At 37.7% G+C, this 21549-nt stretch overlaps 1 protein-coding gene across 4 annotated transcripts in view; it reads left to right on the forward strand.

The window, feature by feature from the left end:
• SYT1 (synaptotagmin 1) overlaps positions 1 to 21549 on the forward strand; it is a 362867-nt gene that overhangs the window by 117997 nt on the left and 223321 nt on the right. For 3 of the 4 annotated variants that reach the window (XM_064450045.1, XM_064450067.1, XM_064450053.1), the window contains one exon: positions 7514 to 7573. The exons of the other annotated variant lie outside the window; for it this stretch is intronic. The gene's annotated coding sequence lies outside the window, so the exon portion shown is untranslated. The remainder of the gene's footprint in view (positions 1 to 7513; positions 7574 to 21549) is intronic. 4 annotated transcript variants of the gene reach the window in all.

A 21549-nucleotide genomic window follows, 5' to 3' on the forward strand; every position in this document is an offset into this window, starting at 1 on the left:
GTGTGTATTGAAGGTACTGAAGTTCTTCCAAGTGTTTACAGTTAGATGGCTTGTGTTAGTTCCATGAAATACACCAATTATTAATGTAAAGATCTATGTCATCTTTCTAGGAAGGATTTGGGAGACTGATTAAAAACCTTCACTGTGCTTCTAAATAAATCTTGGTCTATATCTGTAACAAGGAACCTAAATATGACTTGTGAAACCAATTTTGCTAGGAACCATTATCATTTTGTATAATTCAAGAAATCTAGTCTAAATAGTGTTCTGAAGCAACTCTTGGAGGACTGGATTTCTTTTTTCTTAAATGACTCAGAAAATAATGGTAGCTCTTTTGCTCTTTGTCTAAGAAAGCCTGAAAATATTTGGAATTAAATTTGATGAAATGCCATGTCAAGAGTGCTGGTTGTTTCAGCTGAAGCCTTGAAAACTTTTACTTAGGCAAATGAAGTTACCCTCTGATGTATAAAGTCTTTAGGGCTTTTTATTACTAATAAATGTTAGTAGTAGTCCCATGTGTTCATATTTGCAAATGGAAAAATGCCAGCTTCATGTAAAGTTCAAAAATTCTATTATTTCTAAGAAAATGGCTGAGACATACCCGGCAGTCACAAAGCAGGAATGGCAAGCTATGCACTGTGAAGGTTCTTCCCAGGGTGGCTCCACAGTTGCTACGTGGCAGATGCAGCAAAGTGGTTGAAGTGTCCCTGTATAGTGTGAACACATCCAACTTGTCTACTTTAATGGTCTGTCACATGCAAAGATTTCCAAGGAGCCTGTGCCACATTTGGTGTACATGCACATCTCTGGCACATCTGACATCCCATTTGTACAGTAGGACTGGAGTAGTTTCACTGTGAAATGTGTGTTAGTAGAGGAAGAGCCATATATTGTCCTGGATAGACGCTGGGGGGAATGCTAGTGCTGCCCAAAATTCTGATAATCCTTTGGCATTTCTGCATATGGGCAATAGTTGTCATAAGAACGTAAGCTCAAGTTGATCCAGATACCGATTTGTGACTGTATTGTCACTGGCCATATTATCACTGTTAATAGGTTTTATTTCATGAAAAGAGAATCTTTTAGTGCCCACTGATTCATATGATTGTTTATTGATCATGAAGTTATGATACTGACCTAAGTATGGTTGACTGAAATATCAGAGTGGATGGCTCTTTTAACATCAAGCCAAGCACGAGGATAAAGCAGAAACTGGAAAAGGCTGTTGTTGAGCAACAAAAGGCCTGAATCCACCAGGACTGAGAACCAAGGAGGGCAGCGAGGCATGATCTGGGCAGCGCTAGTAGGAGAAACAGAACCTGAGAATGTGAGAAGCATCACGCAGCTGGGAGTGACATGCAGGGGCGCTAGAGGAACATCTAGCACTTACTGAGGCTTAGTAGCTAGTCTTTAGCCTGTGTGTGAGTTGTGTGTAGCAGAAACACAGTATGTCAGATGGAGGTGTGGAGTATAAGCAAGAAGAGACTAGCCAGTTTTCTGTGGAAAAAAGGACCACAGAGCCTCCGTGGGGGCTGAAACCCTTGGATATTTAATCTACTAAGAACTGAAATTTTGAGGAAGCCATGGGTGAGCAGCATCCTTGAACGTTAAGCATCAGGTAACTAAATACAAGTGAACAGAGGCCAAAAAAAGCATCTTCATTGCCAATATTGTAAAAAGTACTCCCAGAGACAAATTCTGCAATAAGCAGAGTCCTTCACTAAGGAGAGAAATCCCTAGAGCTGAAAACTGCATTCGAATTTAATCACATGGGTCACAGGGTGGGGGTGGCTGAGCTGCAGGCTGAATGGGCAGAGGAAGCAGGGTCTAAATATTGTTTTTACCATTAGTGGCCACAGTGCATGTGTATTCTGCTAAATTGTAGGCTGAAATATTTAAGTATTGTATGTCGAGACCTTAAAAAAGCTTGCAATCTAGTTAATATTTGCAAACTTAAATGGCTGTCCAAATGGCACCTCCACTGTATAGGTACTTTGTCTCTACATACTGTGCTGAATAAATGCTCATGTATGAATGAGGATGGGAGAATTTCTCCTGCCCCACCAGGAAGTGTGTGGTACAATCAGTATCTTTTCTTTTTCATTCTATTGCTCTAAATTTCACCCTTGTCTTAAAAAAATGGCTCCTTGTCTGTGTTTATCTTTTCTCTTTCAATTCCTGTTTCAATAGTTGTTTCCTTTCCCATAGGAAAACCAGCAGCATGCGTCCATATTTGTTCATTTTCACAAACTTACGCCCTGTCCTAGTTTTGCCTCCTAGTTTTGAGAAGATAGAGGATCTGGTAACAAGCTCATACAGGCAGAAGGTTGCAGTCTCTGTTCTCTGTACACTGACACCTAATGGCAGGCACCCATCTGAGAATTTTTTTTTTTTTTTTTTTTTCCCCCCCAAAATCCTTAGGTTGTTTTAGAACCCTCTGGACTGTTGCAGTCCAAGACGAGAGAGCTGGTGGGTATATTTTTGTGTGGTACTCACTGTGTTAATGCCGTTCTGTATGTAGTCTGAGAGGCTTTCCAGAAAAGGGGATCCATAGAAGTGTTTAGCTTTCCTGCCATTATTTGTTCCCTTTGCAGACTTTTCATGAAATTTGCAATGAAGGTGGCAATAAGGACTTCTTTTTCTGGTTTGCTTATTTGCTAGAGAACTTTTCATTCTGGATTTCGATTTACAGAATATCAGAGACTCCCGAGCCTCCTTTCATTCATTATTCTGCAACTCACTTGTTTGTGCACGGTCACCTCTATTACAATATGTGTATCTCTTTATCAAATAATATGTATATTGGTTTTTTGCCCTTCTGTACTGTTCATCATTTTTTACTGGCAAGGAGGCAGGGTTATGCATGTGAGGGGAAGAATGCTGTCACCGAATACACGGTAACTTAGAGGAGTGCTATTTAGGGTTTTTTTTTATTATGGAGTTGTATTTAAAATTAGTTTCTGTTTTGTTATATTACAGGCCTGAATTCAGTCAGTAATGACCTCAATAGTGCCTGTTTTAATGTGTAATCCCTGCTTGCTGACTGCTGTTCCAAGAATAAAAATTTAAGCCAAAAGATTTAATGAAATCCTTTGGGATTAGTGCTCACTGGGCTGGGGAAATTGCATATCAACCTTTTCTCTGTACTCTAACCATACGGTTTGGTATTTGAATAGGAGGGTGTCCAAGAGAGACAACTCTGAGTTCATCAATAATTTACATTTTTGTTAGTTACAAACCTGGTATTTGGGATTCTGTTGCCATAGCAATCCATCTGGGTCTGAACGGATAGTGTTTTAAATGGTGGTTGTATAGGGATTCACAGTGTGTGCTTTAAATCCCTTCTAAACTAATCCTCAGATCTGTTCTGTGACTTATTTGAGGCTTCAACAAAATCAATGTTACTCACAGTAAAAAGTTTATGCTGAGCAAATTAAGCTCATAAAATATTAGAATATGCATATGATTAAGGACTGTAAAGTTCATAATGTATGACAATTTCTGTTTCAATATGTGAAGCAATTAATAAATGCCCACAGCTCCATTTTTTTCAAAATACATTTAATTTGTTGCACATTATGCAACTAGAAATTATCCAGACTCTGTACTGGTTATTAGCTAATTTAAACTTCATAATCGAATGCTAGCCTCATTTTCCCAGATGTCAGTTCTATGTTTTACAGGATGTCAGTCTATTCATAATACTAAATAACTTCTACTTTCAATTAATCTGATTTTCTCTCTTATAAATAATTCTAAAGCACTGAACAAAATTTGAAATTCCCATTTTCAGTTCTAACACTACTGGAGTTGGGGTTTGATGCTGCGCTTCTAAATTCAGTAAGCTAAACACCAGCTGCTTTTTGTTTGAAGTTTGGTTTATATTTTCACATTTTGCCACCCCAAATTTCAAAATGGTTTATTCAAAACCTCCCAGATACGCCACATAAAGGGAGGTCCTCAGGCTTGAAAGACGATCAATAAACTCCTCAGCAACGATTCAGCCCTGTCAAAACCAAAACTCTGCTGAAACTGATTTCCAGAGCTTTTAGTTCTTCATAACAAAAATGTTGTCCAGTTGTGCTCTCAAACTGTCACTAAACCATAATGATGATGTATTAGCAGCTCTTTATTACTCCAGAGTATAGAGATTTACTTTGCAAAATTCTTCCTCAACGTTCGAAAGAAGAGAGAGAAAAATATTCAAATAACAGCCATATGCTCTACTAATGAGTGTTTCGCCCATAATCCTAAACAGACAAAAATTGTTTCTTCATGGAGTTTATAGAAGATCGCACTGTTCTTCCTGGCTGTAAAAAATAGTAATAGAATAAGGAAGCTGCAGATGGCCTGAGAGATCTTGAGACATCTTTAATTACCATGCAACTTCCCTTTCGTCTTTTATATTACAGTTCACAATGAATAGTGAAGCATGTAATAGAAGGGGCTTATTTTTGCCATGATTCTGTGATGCTAAAAAGGTTCTCTGTCACCTGTAATAAATGTAAATCTACTCTGTTTCTGTATGAGTTAAACACGAGTTTCCTGAGAAGAACTGCAGAGAGTCCCTTTCTTGCAGTGGAGTATGATTTCATCTAATGAGCAAAGATATGCGTGTATATTCTTAAAGTCAGTGTGGCTGATTGAACTTGGTTTATTTTAGAGTTCCAGTTCTACCATGGCTTAATGGGACTATATCCGTAACTGGTTTCCACTAAAGGTAACTGGGAACAGAGACCTTAGAATTAACTAAAGAAGACTCTGTTTTGATTGCTTCTGCATATCCTTATGACTGACTAAACTAAAAGTTGCAGATCATTTACATGATTACTTACCCTAAAATTATATGCCCTAAAGTATCTTCTGTAGATACCATTTGTAAAATACTGATTACACTTCAAAGGGATATTACAAGATGTATTCAGGCATATCAAAATGTGTTTCTGTTTATATTTCCAATGGTTTCATTAGGAAAAGTCTTCCCTTGCAAATATTACTGAAATTGAAAGGAAGCCTTGGAAGATACTAGCGGTATGACAGATGCTATTTGCAGCTCTGGAAATGCAGTTGTCACTGCAGGGGATCTCCTGCACTGGAGATCCACAGAAGTCCATAACCAAGGGTGAATGAATTAATCTGCCAACACATCTCAAAAAAAAAATACTCTGTGTTTAATAGTAAGGGATAGAAACACAGTTGAATTTCTCTGGTAATTTTTTTGATCTTCCTCTAGAAATGCAAGTATTTCCTGTTTACTTCTCTCTGTATATTTTAGCTCTGCAAATCCTTGCAAAAAGTGCTGATATCAAGTCTCCTTGATTAGTGTTGATTTTTATTGATCGGTTTTTACTTATTTATTCCGGATCTGCATTATGTTTTTCATGTGTTTTGGAAACTCCGTCTGTCAACTTGAAGGGAGCAGGTGGGCTGTCTCTGCATTTAATGAAGCCCCACACTTACTCGTGGCTTCACTTAGATCTGCTTCTCTAATCTAGCACATAACCTGTATTTTTGTTCAGTTATTTCCAATTAATACTCAAGTAAACATCAGTCTTTCCTTGCCATTTTCTGTCTTTGCAGCAGAAGGAAATAGTTAATCTTCTGAAAGGCTCAGTAATAACATGGCACAGCTTGACGCAGGCAGCTTAGAGAAACAGGGGAAGGTTGAGACAGTGTACCGCAGAGCAGGTGTGACTCTGTGTGTTAATTTCTCTAAGGCACCTTTATTCAAATGCAAGGTGTACACAGAGACCTGAACCAAAACCCCGGCTCTGAACCCCAGGAAAAGGTTGGGGTTAGAGCTTTTAATTGAAACCTGTCTCTGAGTGTGTCTGAATTTCAGATCCCTCAGTTTGGGAGGGCTTGAATGACAGGGAGGGGCAAGGTTTTGGTTGAACCCATTCAAGAGGTATTGGAGTACGGTAGTTCAGATTAGGTTTGTCATGGTCTGTACCAGGACATTTTATGCAGCTAATAAGGAGCACCAAGCTATGTAAGGCCTGTTGTCAGATGTATTACAAACTCTGGGAAAGAAGTGAGTTGGTCCCACAGCTGTGTTTTACAGCAGCATCTGAATTATTCTAAACGCTTTTGAAATGAGGGTTTCATATCATTGTCCAGCTAACTGCATTGTTCAAGTGCTCCACAACTCCTCACTCATGTCTAGGACATAACGTAATAGGCTGTCAGGTAGAAGAGCTAATCTCTACAGTTCAAAAAAGTTTAAAACTTAATAACAACATAATATTGTACATTTGGACTCATGGGCTGTATAGCCTTCAGCTCCAAGGAGCTGTTACTTGTTGCCTGACAGGTTTCTTCAGTAGACTGACATGCCAGTGAGTGATTTCTGGGATGTCATAGATATTGACAGAACTATGCAGAAGGCAATATTATTTTTTTACCAAAATATGGGAAAAATAGGGTTTTTAATCAACTGTGTTCTGAATCCTTCATTATTTGAGGCACAAAAGATGGTAGCCTGGTTAATTTAGGGTGAGATGCTGGATGGAATCGTGATTTGCCTTTTTTAAAGACCAGAGTAAAGGTTGATGTGATATAGTTTGACAAATTTAGATAACAGCAGTGTCATTTTCCTCTGACAAAGCTGATGTAAAATTAAAAATACATTTACCTATCTTGGTAACTGTACATTTGGCTCCCTTTTTTAACTGCATCAAAATTGGTCGTCTTTGCATTTAAGTGCCTTCACAGCTTGATCCTGGCTGCCCTTTCACGTCAATGTTGCCCTTATTGCAACCCTCATTGCCCATCAGTCCCAATTTTCTCCCTTCTCTCATGCAACATTTATTCATGAAAATTGTTAATAGTAAAAATCTGCAAAGCCAGTACGCTCTGTTCCTTCAAATCCTGCCTTAAAGCTCACCTCTGTTGTGATGCCTGTAAACTGCCCAAGAAAGGCTAAGCAGCTGGTGTGCTGTGATCAGTGCTTATTATGCTAATTGTCTGCATGAAACAGTGGGTGTGAAGCATCAAACGCCCCTCTGCAGCATGTCCCACTCTCCTCCAGAAGCGGTGGGGGAGGCTGTGGCTGTCATTGGAGGTACCTGTTGCTTCTTCCTTAACTCCTCAGTCTAATGGGGTAATCCAGCCAAGATCTAATACAGCGTGAGAATTTAATTTTGACCAGAGGATTGCCAGCCTCACAGGTGTGAAAGCCTGTCACCTTCCCTGAATTGGAGAGAACTGCAGGTGTCCAGATGCAATTCAGATGCCCAGAATTTGGTATGAGGTTTCAAAAGAGATTTGTCCCCTGAACCTGTGGATTTCCCATCTCTGCTACTATTATAATACCTGAGAGTGGAAACTTTGCCCTTTAAGGAAAAGGAGTGATGTGGATTTACTCTTCCGGACGCTTTCACAAAAACCCAAGGCTTTAAATCTTGGAGTAAACCACAACTAAATAGGAAAATGGCAAACTTCTATGGCACAAATGAAGCTAGGTAATTTATTTTATGTAGATGATAAATGCATGTATTTGTTTTTCTTACAGAAACGTGGAGTGCTGAATAAACAAAGAGAAGAGAGTTAAGCACAGTCTGTATTGTGAACAGTAAGTGATTACGTACTCTGAGGCTAAACAGTATTTGTACTTCCATTTATTTTGTACCTTTTCTTATTCGTAGTTCTTTTAATAAGTGTAAGAAATTAGCACAGTGAACATTTCTGCCTTTTATCCAACTCAGTTTCCTTTCACAGGTGTAGACTCTTATTAATCCTTTAATCGTTTTAGGTAAGAGACCCAGATAATCCACACACTGTGTCTTCATTGCTGTCCGTACTGAAAATTTTGCCTTTTTCTTCTCAGTAGAACTGAATTGTAATACTAGAAGGTACCAAGCTAAAAACAGTATTACATTAACATTTGCTCACCCCTGAAATTTTGGAGAAAAACACTTATGTTTATCAGCGTAGTCAGATCCTGTTGAGCTGGGACATGAGTAAGAGAGTTTTATGGGTTTGTGTTAACCACTTAATCACTGACTCATTATTCTGAACTTCCCTGGTCAGAGCTGTGCTGTTCACTGCCCAGTATGACCAACGACAACGCATGGCTGCACTGGCACCTGCACTTTGGCAACTGCAGCTTTATAAAATATCAAGAAATTAAGACTAGTTGATGAGGCAAGAAAATGAGCTGTGTTGTGGCTATGTGTTGTGGGTGATATTACTGATGATGTCCTTTGAAAAAATCTCAGGCTGCTGGTGAAGTACTAGGCATTTTACAGTGGAGAACAGACACTACTTTTATTGCCAGTCCTAAGTAACATGCCCTGGGAAATGTAGCAGGGTATGTCGGTGTACTGCATTGCTGGGTAGTAAAAGGTGGTAATATCCTTTGTGAACCAAAGCGGGTGAATGTGTGTGAAGGCATTTCTACTAACAGTTCCAACAGAACAGTTCCTCTATGCTAGGTGCTAACAGAACCTGCCTTTTTGTGGTAGAAGATTGTGGACAGTAAGTAATGTACAGAGAAAACGGGCTCTTCAGCACCATTCTGCTTAGCGAATATACATTTGACAGTATGTCATGCAGTAGAATTGAAGTAATTTTATTATCCTGTACGAAATCTCTATTCCTTTAGCCAAACTGGAGTATGGAACTGACTCGTTTTGGACAGAAATAAATCTTGAATATTTTTTGGCAAGCAGTAAAAATAAAACTCTTTGGCGGAAAAGAGTGTGTATAAACCTCAGTAGCCTGTAAATGCCCAGTATCTCTCTGGGCAACCAAATTCAGTGGTGGTTTTTAACATTACATTTAATCAGAAAACATGAAAAGAAATGTGTGACATTCCACTGAAGCTGAGGGCAACATAGTGCTTGTTTGAAAATCTGTATGGTTATTTATACCATGCACTAAACTGTGCTACCAGTGGGCATTTTTTTAGACATATAATCATACGTATGTTCCAGAAGATCATCAGGAAAAAAATCCGTTTTAAAAGAACTTCTCAAAACTCTTATTTATCGATTCCTTTTAACTTGCCGTTGCTGCTTCTGTCAATCATACTTCCCTTCCATTTTCTCTTTCCTCCTGTGACTCTTGTGGTTTATATTCCCTACGTGCCATCATACCTCTCTTCAGCCTTTATCTTTCCAGTCTTTTACCTACACAGCTAATCTGTAGCTTCTCCTCACATCTCCCACACAGGGCCATCTCTTCTTCCTTTCGGCAGAGCTGCGTTGCAGAATGTTCCCGATCTTTGGCAAATTGTGAGCTTGCTATTTCTAGTATCAAATAGACACTCTGCAGACCAGGAGTGTTATTGGTAGTGTTGGATAATAATGCACAGAATAATGCCATATAACCTATATCTAAGGAATTTGCAAAAGGTTGCAACATATTGCAGTATGGTCAGCTCTTTCAATTTTTATTTGACATGTGGAAAGATATGGTGGATCTTTGGGAGTTGTTATTTAGCGCGTGGGATACCTCCAACCACATCAGTTATGCTTTTCCCCTGGATCTTAAGTTTTGGCAGCAGATAACTGATAGTTACATGCATAAATATTAGCAATTCCAAGCAATTTGTATAATTCAACTGATGTATGTATACAAAAAATCAGGGGGTTGTTATAGATCTGTTTGTAGAAAGTAAGTTTCACTACTGCAGGTGCTCGAAGATTTTCCTCTCCCTTGTATTCCTGTGTTAAGTGGCCAAAACTCACGGGCGGCTGTTTCAGAATAGCATGGATTTATTTGTGTATAGTGAGAAAAAATTAATCAACTATTATTGGTACTCCATCACATACAAATTCTCTCGTTCCTGCTGGCAGAATAGGTTGACAGAACCTTTTCATAGTATCCATCAGTTAATTTTATCAGTCATGGTATTATGATTGTAAACCACAAATGATCTAACAATGAATATATAATTACAGAAATGAAACTGTACGGTGGTTATTTAACATTTGTAATGTGTAATTTATTTAACAGTCTCTTTGGAATATAATAAAATTACATTTATCTCTCATCCATCATCAGTGAGGAGCAATGTTATCAGCTTGATCAGACTATACGTTCAGCCATGTAGGGAAGTTCATGTATGCTACCTCTGGGCCTGCTTAAAACACCCTTGAAAACTGTATGTTATACATATACTAAGCAACAAGTGATTCTTCTGACACTGGGATTAATAAATCGTGGATCTTTCTTTTAAAATACTTCTTTTTTTCTCAACCTGAATTAAAACCTAGAATTTAAAATATCAGGTGCTGAGAGGCAAAGACATTGGATTCCAGACATAGGAAGAAGATAAAATGAATATTGTTCTCATTTTTAAAAAAGATAAAATAAAACTCATGATATATACTATATTTTGTGGGTTTTAATTGTTCTCATCTTTGTTTTAAATGCAAGGGCCTTTGTCATTTGGCCTTGATACTGCAGATTATCTCAGTCATCCTTTGCGGAGGAGGGAAAAAAACTTGGAATATGCGTTCCAAAAACAGTGTCCTTTGTCCTCACAAGGTCAGCAGCCATCAAATTTCATCCACCACATACTTTGGTTTATCCAATAATTGACACCTTTGGTGGCTGCTGGTTAATAACAGTTTTCTCATTATTCTTGTTTAATAAAGACAAGTTCAGGTAATGTGACCTAAATTAGGAGACTGCACAAATGAAGCACTAATGCAGGAGGAGGATGGCCAAACCGCACTCTGCTGCGAGCAGATGAGAGGAGGCTTGGCCTGCCGAAAATTATTGTACAGGCAGTTTGACTCCATTCCATGTAGAGGAACTAAATTCACGTTAGACTTACCATTAGTTCATGAGCACGCACCAGTACAGTTGTTTACCCTAGCATCTATTTCAAAAGCTACCATGTTTTATATTTTACCATTTACCTTAATAAATCTAGAGGTATATAATGTACCAGAGACGAAGTAGCTAAATGAAGGGTTCCTTCGTTTTGGAAGGGTCAGTTTTGTAAAGGTTGAATTTATGAGCCTTCAGAAAGAAATGAGCCTGTGGTTTCTGAATGTTCTCTAGTAATCACAATAATCTTCCCTTTCATTACGATTTCAGTCTTTCATTGCTATACAGTAATCTAGAAGCAGCATGGAAGTACCCTCATTCCCTGTACTCCCAGGTTTTGTCATTGGCCATTAAAATTCATGTGCATATACTGCAGGCTTGGATCAAATAGTTCATTTGAGTGTTCACGCTACCTGAATTCTTTAATGAGGTCTTCCCATAAATTAGTTTCACTTTTCTTTTTTTTTTTTCCCCCCCTCCTACTGTGGAAGTATGGCCTTGTGGTAGATTCTATGGTACCATTTCAATGGTGTAAAGGTTTTTTAGTTTGTCTCTGTTTTGGTTATCATGTTAAGACTATTCAGAGTAGTATATTCTCTTTGACTCCTATGCTTACAAAATCCTGTGCCTCAAAATTTTTTTTATTTTTTTTTTTTTATCCACCTTGTGTTGCAGACACAGCTTAGCATTTTCTAATGTGAGATCTCTGACATGGATTTAGATTCTGTACTGCTTTGAGGTATGCTAGTTATGCAACCTAATTTTGCAAAATGGCTCTGTGTTTGTACTTCCCTGGGGCTTCAGTTTAGTTGTCGTCTGTAATTTTAGCACTGTGATTGATTACTCTCTACTATTTAATTTATCTGCTGTAGCTTCTCAGCTTTTTCTTCAATTGGTAAACACATACTTTTCTAGACACATTTTCAAATGATGTGTTTTCCAAGTGCACCAGAAGTCATGTAATCATATTTTCCTCAGCGAGGAATTTAACCATTTAAGCAATTTAATGGTTTCAATAAATTATTGGCTGATATTTTGAAGTTTTTGCACTGGAAATCTGTGTTGTATTTTCCATTTTTCAATGTTATTGTATATATTTATTCTTAAATACAAGTCTATTTACCAACTGCTTCTTTGTCCACCAAAAAACAGTAAAAGAAATGAGCACCTTTTTTAAGCGTAGGAGCCAAATGCATGGGCAGCTGCTGCTGCAGTAGACTCTAACCACCTTTGCACATTGGGTTTCAAAAGCAAAATATTTATTAGCTTCATTTGCTCCCTGGAATTTCACAAGCCAGCATCAGTCAGTGGGGTTAACATGTGCTTGTTTTCTTGTCTTGTATACTATGTTCCTGTACTATAATTTGCTGGTTTTAAGCATTACATTGAATATCAACTTGGTTATGATTTTAAATCAGGCTCTTTCAGAGTGACATCGAGTTTCAATGCAGGGTTGGGGTGGGGTTTTTTTGCATTAAGTCATACTGTGTATAGACATGGCAGCAGTTTTAGACAATTACTGAGGCAACTTCCAAGAAGCCACTATAATGAACTGCTTCTATGATCCACATATCAAAGTAGTTTTAGTGTCAGATTTTCTTTTCTCCTGCAGTTCTTATTATGGCTCCGTGTTATCTGTGTTTTTGAATAGGGAGGTTGATGATTTGTTTTGATTTTTTTTCCTTTTTAGTTACTGACTCTATTTAATATTTGTGATTAAAATCTCTCAGTAAGAAAAATTATACTGTGTCATAATAATGCAGCTTTGCAGATGTTGGTAACTGCTATTGTAGTCCTGTCTCTAAATGCAATCAAACAAAACGAATAGACATCTGCAGTGTTATGTGCTTTTGGGGGGCAGTTTGGTGTTCTTTTTTGTTTGTAAGAGCGAGCTTTAATCAGTACTTACCTTTTGTTTGTAATTCTTAATCTCTTTGCACAATCCTCTTTTAAAGACTACCAGGATATGTATCTTTGTAATTCTGGTAGGTGAATTCCAGCCCGCATTTTGTCAGAGATTTGGAGATAGCCAGTTCTGTCACTGTTCTGCCACTGTTCTTTTAGTGACTTATGCTTCTATTAGGAACTAAAAGGATGGACTTTCTTGTCAGATCTGCTATTTTCCATTTACGCTACATGAAGGTTAACTCAAAAAATAACTAATATGATACCAGTGATTACATACAGGTTAAAGTGACACCCCAGTACGGAGCTGGTGATAGCTAAGGAATGTTATTTGGCGGTTTTGGATCCTCTCCAGGTATGAGTTCATTCTTCAGTGATGATTTTCTTTGTTTCCTTCTTTCAAAGTTTCACACTATAATTCTTATTTTGAAGACATATAGCCATCAAAAACATCACATTTTGACGGCTTTTCTTACGTGAATGAAACTCATTCAAGTAAGTTTATTCAGAAATGAGAAAAGATGCATCTTAGACCTGTTTACAATCATATCTTTAAGTTACTAGTATATTGACAACATTTACCTTCGAAAGTGCAAAAAGTATAGGAAATTCAGTTACTCACTTTCCCATGTGAACAAAAACGTTCTGCGAAACCATTACAAAAGATAGCGCATAAAAATATTTTTATGATACTGATCTGCTGTGTTTATATTGATAGCTGAAGCTCATGAAAATGGGCACAGTAGAATTTTTCTTGCAATAAATAATTTTGAAAATACAAAATTCAAAATTAAGTATATTTGGAAAGACTTGATTCCTTGGATTACAATTTTCAGGCGGGGGATATACTTTAGAACAGCTAGAAATTAGGAGTGATTAGGCATGCCCTGGTTTATATAAAATATATTAGCAGTGTGTCTGCAATGTGCTTCTGCTGTGATACCTTCAGTTTTGTACTGCAAGCTAAGGAGGCAAAGACGTGGTTTTGCTTTGAGAGGAGCCTTTGCACAAGGGCTCTTACAGCAATGTTGATGTATTTCATACTCGTGACTCTTGTAGTTATGCTAATAAATGGAACAACGGTGATTAGAGGTGAAGGCACAAGTTTTTGAACATGTTGGTCATAAAGCACAACATATATGCCATGTTTCCTGTCTCGCCAATTAAAAGGCTTTAGTTAAGCCATTAAAGATATTGAATTCTGTTTTTTCCATAAGCCCTGTATTTGGGAGTTTTCTCATTACTGCCTGATTTCCATGACTGCTTCAGTCCCTCCAAAATGTCAAGGATTAGAAGTGTATTTTTTATCTAAAGGTGAGATTTTCACACAGTCACATAGATCCAGGAGCTGGAGCTTCCAAGGATAACTCCCAAACATTTATTGCAAAGTCTGGCAATACTGTATAAAATGCATGATAGCCTGGAGGTCTCTGCTAGTACTGTACAGCAGTACACTTTGATCTTTCACGTAATAGGTCTCCCAATACCTTTTCATTTCTAACAGAAATAGTGCCCAGGCTGCTCTTATACCATAAGCCTATTTCACTCATCCTTATAAGTTACGATGCCAAGTGAGAACATTTGCTTTAGGAAGAAGGATGAGAAAAAAAAGGAATAAGTCATCATTTAGACTGTGCAACCTTAACCACTTTTGATGGAATTTTGCTTTTAGAAGCGTGTCTCGGTGTTTGAATCTGTAGTTTAAATGAAATGCTTAACACCAACAGAGTTTATTTAAAGATCTAATTTTACTTCAGGGATAATAATTTTAAGAACTTTCAACTGCATTAAACCATTAGTATAAACCACTAGCTATTGAACCGATAATAGTTTATCCTGCAGATACCAGTGATTCCTTTTGGAGAGTTATGGTCTATTGGGCAAATATGCATTTAGGGAGGTTTTAAAATTGGAATTACATCTAAACTTTATAATTATGTACTTAGACATTTCTTAACGAGAATAGAATCAGTAGCTTTTTATATGAAGCATATGCTCCTCTAAAGATCTAAAATGTTCTAAAGAAAAAGATCTAAAGTTCTAAACTTAAAGATCTAAAAAGATCTAAATGTTTGCAGTACACAGCTATGCTTATAATAAGGAATTGTTACATCTCAGTTGCTCTACTGTCATCATTTTTGTATTTTCTCTGAAATTTGACTATTTACAGCCTCGGTGCCTGGAGCTATGACCTGTCAGTGCAAACACTCCAGCTGCACTCTGGAAAACCAGTCCACATCCCAATACTTGTGGGCTAGTTCCATATCCATTTAAAAAGAATGAAAGCATTTGAAACCTGACTTCCTTTAAAAAACGGTTGTTCCAGAAAAGGTAGGTTATATGTAACTTACATGAAGCCATTGTTAATGCCCAAGAATCTTGCAAGCCCTCTCTCTGTTCTCTTTTGACAGATATTTTAAAGACTGTTCCTACAGAAGTAATAATTGTCTTTTTTATTAATAATCTGCTGAGATTATTAGTAGGCTTATTATATTAAATCACAACTAGAATTATACAAATTGCCTTTCAAGCAGAACTAGTGATTTTAAGTGTGTGGAAAGCGGCGCGATGCTATCGAACCCCATCATGGGTCATATACAACGGCTGTCAGTGCTTTCTGGCATTCGCAAGAGTGTGGCAGCTGAACTTTCCCATTTGTATGTGGGCTGTCCGTCATGGCTGATCAATAGTGCGACTTCGTTTCCTCCAGTCCCTTTGTGACAATACGAGTAGGGATCACACTGATAAGTTCTACCCTGAATTAGAGGGAAGTGTTTCTTGTCCTTGTCAAACATTTTTGGTGCGATTGTTAGAAGTTCTTTTTTCATGAATGTGTATCTCTTGTGTCACATTTTCACCGTGCTATTCTGAAAAAAAAACTTAACTAACTTTATTTTTAATTAATTTGGGGATCCATTCTCTTGTTAAATTTTGCTTCACAGCTTGAGGAGTTCTAATGTAGACCCACTCCCCCCCCAAAAAAATCCAGATGTCTGATACTGAAATTTTCCAAGGATATGTTAGTGGACTTGAGCAACTTGCTTAAATCCCCTGAGCTGCTTTCCTTTTAGAAATTGATATGGTGGCACATAACAACTTCCCAGGGATTCCAGAATTCACTCCTGTAGAGAAATTGATAGTATTGTTACTGGCATGTAAAGAATGAGCTGATGCCATTCAGGTATTGCAAAGACCTTGAAGAACTACAGAAATATGTACTGCTGTTACTTATTGTTATTCTCTCAGACACTGAGACTGCTCTGAATATTGATTTGTCCAGCAGTGCATGCTTCGTAGAAGGTGCCGGTGTGTTGGTCTGTTTGATAAATGTGTTCAATAGTACCTGATTATTTTTAACGTAGGTTAAAAGAAATGGAGATCATATGTTGTTAAGTAACTATGACTTTAAAAAAAAAAAAATAATTGGCTTGCTTGGTGCTTCCTAATCTTGAAAATACCTATATAAGACTGTGAACAAATCCTACAAACATGAAACAGAGTTTCTTGCTGTATTTTTTACCAATATAAACCCTCTCTGCCTCCCCTATTCAGTCTCCAGGGGAAAAAAAAAAAACAAACCAGCAGACTTTACAAGCCTAAATAGCAAGATGGGGCTAGGAAAGAAAGCAAGCTCTGGCATAATTATCCTAATCTGCTACAAACTACTATGACATCTAGCCCCATATTGTTTCTGATTCTGCTTTCTGCTTTCTTTTTTTTTTTTTATATTCCCATGCTTCTCCCTTTGCTACTGTCTAATCGGCAGCTTTACCTAAATCGTAGTTTCCCTGCTAGAGCTACCTTCACCATACTCTTCTGGAAAAGATCCCTCATTCTCCAGTGTCACCTAATTTGTTTTTTTGTAGTTTCCCTAGTCCCTGATCTTCTTCATAACAGTGCTTTCAAAAGGATAACAATAGGGATAATATATGGCTTCTTTCACTTACATCTGATGAAGTGCTGTAACTAGGCTGCGACTGACCTTGCAGAGAGGTACTCAAGCTGGGATGGTACTCATTTATGTGATCGGCAATGTATCTAAGCAGAAAGTACTTGGTTTTGTATATACATTCCTTCTCCCCCGTGCCCAGGTATCTTACTGCCATGCCGTAGAACAATGAGGGAACCTGGGGTTTGTACCTATTCCCTCTGTAAGTGCTTATTTCGTTGCAGTAAGATCAGAGCTCTTTGGGCATTTCTCTACCCCAATCAGAAAAACTGTATTTGTAGCTTTGCTTCTGCTACTTCTTCCTTTTCTCTGTACCGTGGGCATGGGGCTATAAGGTTACATTGTTTCAGACAGAACACACTAAATTTGCTTAGAGATGATACATGAATACGCTGTCTCTGTGCCTTCTAGTTGGTCGTTAAACCCTTAGCTTTAGCATATAGTACCCTCTCCAAATTATCTGCGTATAGCATGCTGTGTCTGATCTGTTTAAAGAGCTTCTGTTTTCTGCTGATTAGATATTTCACTAAGAACTCAAAAAAAACCCCATGTTTGTGTTTCTGCCTTTTCTTCTTGCATGCGTGCGTGCTCTCTCGCTTTTGCTCTCTGTGTCTCTTGCTTTTTTTTTTTCCCCTCTGTTTTGCTGGAACATTAAGTCCTCAATTGTCAAATAGCTTTCTCTCAGCTGAAGTTCCAATGCTGAATTGAAAGAAATCAACCAGAAGCTTTGGAAAAAATACTCATTTTTACAGTGAAAGACAATTTTACGAGTCTTAAAGGAAGAAAAGTGTATTATTAAAAATACAGTATTAGGCTTGGGAAAAGGAATCTCTAAGATTTAGCATGTAAAAATGGAAATGTTATGATAAGATTATGAAACCTTGAGGGGTTATTTGGATGATCTGCTTGTTCCTAGAGACTAAATAAAGCCCTGTTTTATTAATCCTAAGTGTCCTTTTATTTGTTGCAATATATTAAATCAGGTTTACAGCATCTCTTCAACATTAGCTTCCCAGGAACAACGCCACCAAAGTGCAACTATCCGTCAGCTGAGTGATGCAGCTACAACACTGAAAATAAACATGGATGATTAAGCAAGTTGTTATTTTTCAGAAACAGTACGTCGATTTCGGTGCACTGTCAATAGGAGATTTTTAAAAATGTTTGATAAACTGTTGAACAATCTGTGTTTACTGACTCATAAACTGGTTTTGTGAGTTAATCTCTTGGTCAGTAAAGGAGGAAGACAGGTTATGAGTAATAGAGTATCATGAACTGTGTGGCACAAGGAAAACAGTTAACACTAGAACTGGATGACGTTTGTGAATCGCTGCTGCTTAAAAACATCATGGCTGTGAGGACACATTAAAGCCTTCTCTAAGGATTCTCTACAAAGTTGAGGACTGAGATGTGAGTAAAGGCATTTCTACAGTGCCCAACACCACTGTGCTGCCAAACTTAACGTGCGGCTTTCATGAGGTGAATCGTCATACAGCGTAGCTGTCCCTGTTTAGCCTTGCCCATTCCTAGGCATACATTCCGGTTACCGAAATGTTGCTTCATCAGTTTTTTAGCTTAGGAGCACAATATAAGTGCTGTCACAACTTCTTTAGCAGAAAGTTGTGACAGGGTAGTTTGACATTGATTTAAAAACTTGAAACTCACAGCTTTAGAACAACCGGAGCTGTGTCAGTTGATTTTATACTACGGTGCAACCTGCCTTATGGAAGTTACCTGAAACTGGGGATTTAGAAACACTTCTCATGAGATTTAGATAATGTTTGATATGTAAGCTTTTTTAAAGGTAATTGAAGTATTGTTAGTACTTCTCACCGGAATAAGCAGGAGGAGCAGATGAACCCTGGGTTCCAGTCACAATTTTAGGTGTCACAAGCAAACAAAAACACAACCAACACCAAGAAAAAAACACCAAAATTAAGACAACAGGAGATGTCAGAGAGTTTCTAAATAAGGCATTCATCAGCTGTCACGTTGCTGTCTTCTTCAGTAATCATGTTTGGACTTGGTGTGGTGCCAGTAGAAAGAAAGATTTGCTCATTTATTTTTCAGGGACCAGAAATTTTTTTAGGCCACATGTAGAAATAGTTATACTCAGAAAATGTAGTACGCTCTACTGGATAGAAAGGAAAGAATTAGGGACTTGCAGTGATAATACAGAAGAGGAAGGACGAAAGATCACAGTTATTTAGATTTAAAAGGGATCTCCATAGTAACCGCATTCATTTAAGATACTTAATACATGTATTGTTACCTCTTGCTTCTCTGATTGGGTGAAATTTATTTGGTTGCCTAGAATTTGATGTGACTTGTAACATTGATTTCTCTCAGAAAGGGCAAGAGATTAAAATTAAATAAGGATGAGAAGGGTAAAATAAGGATGATGTTCTTTGGTAAGTTAAGAGATAATAGCAGTATATCTACTAAAAGAAGAGGCCCAAGAATTACATTCTCAAGGCTGAGTATATATTTATTTAAGGGTGAAAATTTATTTATTTACATCTGAAAGATGTAAAAAAGGTGTAATGGAAAGGGTATTTCTTACAGGTGTGAGTTAGCTGTATTGGTAAACAAGAGCAATGGCAGCGTAAAGCTAGAAGTATGAAGGTACAGATTTTGTCAACTAGTAAGCTCCTCTAGATACCCTGATGAAGAATTGCCGCTAGTTGTATTTCTCGCGTGGTTGCCTTGACCTCCAGTATATTTTCTGTAGAACCTCTGTCATTTTTACCCCAAATATAAGTAGCCATTGAGAAAGCTTTACATTTTTCTTCTAGACTGTGCCAGGTAAAAAGCCAGTTAGAGATATTTGGCAGTGACAAATGGCATCTGATCTGTAGGCAACACTTGTACTCTGAAATGATGCAGAATGCTGCCTCAGATGTTTTCACAGTTAGGTGCCTGTGGTTTATATTGATGCTTGTTCACAGATTAAATGGCCTCAAGTGTGTTTTGGGTGTGTAGCTTTTGTACACCATTAATGAACAACTGTAATTCATTTGGGTTTTTGGGAAACTGATAATGATATGTGCACATCACTCATTGTCAGTACCTTTATGGAGAGCGTGTGAAAGCAGCTTGATTACTTGAGAGAGTCTATGCATTTCTGTGTGTTACGGCCTGACTGTCTATTTTATACAAATATCTTTTCCTTTGTAAGCAAAGTCTTCTATAGCTTTTAAGGTTTTTTGACAGAAGCTTTTCTACAGTTTGGTTGCCTTGTCATTTTCTGATGCTGTTGGGGCAGCGATGCTTTTCTGCTGGGTGAACTTTACTGGCACATCACTTTCGTTTCCCCCTGGAACAATGAATTCCAATATGAGACATTCCTAGAAGAAACCTGAAGTGAGTTTTCTTGCTTTCCTTTTCTTTTGGATATAGTTTCAAATACCTATATTGCTAATTACCTTATCACCTTTTGATAGGATCACCAATAAAATACCGTACAGTCCATAGAAAACTCACAAGAATTTACATAGTTACTGTAAACTTCACATTTACTCTACTTTGATTCTCTCACCTTCCCTGGATGTGTATAGCCAGTGCCTTATTAACTCATATGAACAAGATAGTCTTCACATTAGCAGTTCTAAAAGATAAGCTATGAAATCAATTGCAGTCCTGTACAGAAAAGGTAAATGCTTCGAATGGTGCTTAGCTATACTTATGTATGGAGGAGAGTCTGGCAGATGCTTTGCCAATAAAGCAGTGGGATCTGTGGCAAGGGAATGATCCTGTGCAGGACATATCTGCTGGCACAGCTCACGGTCTACAGAAACGTCCACTGAAAAAATGCTGGCTGGTATGGAGAAGCTTTGTGGGGAAAGATTCAAATTCTGTTCACTTGTGGCTTTTCATGAAACTGTTATTTAATTTTCCAAGAGAAGTTGTTCCTCTTCTTCAGTGGAGAATAAATCATATTTCTACTCTAGATAATTGCTGTTGCTAGGCGGGATGTGAATTCTAGCTAGGTAGATCTTGCTAATAAAGAAGGTGAGTCAGTTCTAGAGGATCTTACTTGCTTCTATTACAATACGTGGGGTTATTTCCTCCTTGGTTGTTTTGGCATTTTTTTTCTATTTATTTATTCTTGATTTTACGATATTCTTGGTATTGTGTATCTTAATCTGTGTTCTCTTTACATTTAATGTTTTATTCTGTTTTGTTTATTGCATTTGGATGTGCAGGTGGCTAGTAAATATTTGTTAGAGTCTATATTGTCTAACCTTATGAGCCTTGAAACTTGAGACCTTGAAAATAGCTTCAAGAATTTTTCATGATCATCCTACGTGCAAGGAGACCCTGTATTTTCAGAAAGTTGACTTTCTATTTCTCAGTCACTAGGGTAAGATGGGCAGTTGCTAAAGGTGTCACATCTAGAGCAGGAAGTCAGATAATATGTTGTAGTCTACTTGTTTTTGCTTCTGCAGTCTTCTCCCACTTACACAATTTGTCTTTACGCCTGGTTGTGGAAACTCAGTGTTTTCTCTAGTGCTCACAGTGAATAACACTTGTTGTCAGGGCAAGCAATCAGTTCACCCCCAGGTTACAGTAATGCTGCTTTTTAAACCAGCAGCTGAGTGTTGCTTCAGGAGAGTCCATTAGATGGCCCTTCCCCAGAGACCGAGCCTATCCGATTCAAAGCACTGTGTGATGCCTTTGAATTATAATTACTCAAATGCCACCCATTTATTCCAGTGGAGCTGCCAAGATACACAGGTAAATTTTTTAGCTTTTTAATTAAAGATGCATATCTGAGGTAACCTAGCAAAAGGAGCTTGCCTAATTAACTCTCTTTAGTTCACCATTCTGTCAGTTGCTGGCGATTAGTAAATATTTGGTTTCTTCAAGCCTGATTTCTGTAGGTGGGTGATTTAGATATTTATTATTATGGA

This window comes from Phalacrocorax carbo, chromosome 1, assembly GCF_963921805.1.
Source record: "Phalacrocorax carbo chromosome 1, bPhaCar2.1, whole genome shotgun sequence".
Taxonomy (NCBI): Eukaryota; Metazoa; Chordata; class Aves; order Suliformes; family Phalacrocoracidae; genus Phalacrocorax; species Phalacrocorax carbo.